Below are 1,582 nucleotides of genomic sequence, written 5' to 3' on the forward strand. Positions count from 1 at the left end.
AGAAATGAATGAAATTTACACCAATGCAAAGCTTGAGATGTCTAGTTATCACATATGAAATTTCATGATCATACAATAAGATTTGAGAATTTCACAAAGGATTTGGCAAGGCATAGCACAAAAAGTCAACCAATGACCACATATGGAAGAAAATTCTCAATCAAATGGAAAACAGCAAGATTAATTCCAAGAAAATTCATACACAAACTAGACATGTGAAGGATCATTCATGCAAAATTTCAAGTGATTAGGATAGGGGGAAGTATGTGAACAAAAATCATACATTTGCATATCATTGGTGTGACACAAATTGTCACACCCTAATTCAAAAATTCATATCTATCAAACCACAAATGGGAAATCCACAAACTTTATATGGAAATGAAGATCAATGTGTCTAGTTTCACCACAAAAAATTTCAAGCTCATTGGATGCAATATGACAATTTCACAAAGAGAATGGCACAATGTATCATTTTGGCATACATGTCAAGAAAATAATTATCAATTAAAAACCAGCCAATGGAAAATTCATTAAAAATCACAATTAAATGAAGGACACATTCATGATCATGAGGAAAAAATTTCATAATTTTTTGATGAAAATTGAATGAGAAATAAATTTGTGAAGTTGGATGAAATAATGATGCAAACATGAACAAGATGGTATGGCAATTGGTCAACATGAGAGTCAATGATGGCAGACTTGTAATATTTGCCTCATTCAGTAAAACGGCAGCGTTTTGAGCGCGCCCAGGAAATGTTTCCATTGGTCCCAATCCAATGGAACAGTAACAATTGCAACAACAACCAATGGCTTCAAGATTCTAGGTTCACATGCATTTTAGGGTTTTGGCAAACAGCAAACAGACTTTCAACAAGCCCAAACGAGCAGCATGGCAATAGGACGGTTCATACAGCATCTAAACGAACACAAACCAGCGTGTTCATAAATTTTGGACAAGTTTTAACAGCATGAACAACAAACAACAACAGCCAATTGTAGTTCAAATTCAGGAAATCTCATGCAGCATTAGGGGATGGAAGCAACCATATGCATTCAATGTTCATGCATCAATCAATCAAAACAAGAACCAATCAACAACACCAAAACAGCATGGAAAGTAATAAGTTCATGCAACATTTGCAACATGGCAACAACCGATGCATCAAAATTCTGGGCAGTGGCAAGACAGAAACATCATGCAACATTCAACCATCACCTAACATATGCGACCCAACACAACAAACATGTAACAGCATGGTATTGACAGCATGGTATAAGGTGTTCATCAACATCCAAACAAAATGAACAACAGCAAAAAACATGTGGATTTAGCAAGCAGCAGGACATTGATGTTTGTCAATTATTATCACTTGAAATTCAGCATAGCAGTACATCATGTTTCAAAATTGCAGCAGAATTTTAGCAACAGCATGGATTTAGCAGCAATGGTATCATGTGACTTCATGCAATCAATTCAAACTGAAACCCAACAAGAGCTCACAAACAACATGGCAAGAGCATTCTTCTCATGTCCATTAACAAATAAAACTCAAACAGCCACATGGACTCCACATGA

This window comes from Lathyrus oleraceus, chromosome 1, assembly GCF_024323335.1.
Source record: "Lathyrus oleraceus cultivar Zhongwan6 chromosome 1, CAAS_Psat_ZW6_1.0, whole genome shotgun sequence".
Classification (NCBI taxonomy): Eukaryota; Viridiplantae; Streptophyta; class Magnoliopsida; order Fabales; family Fabaceae; genus Lathyrus; species Lathyrus oleraceus.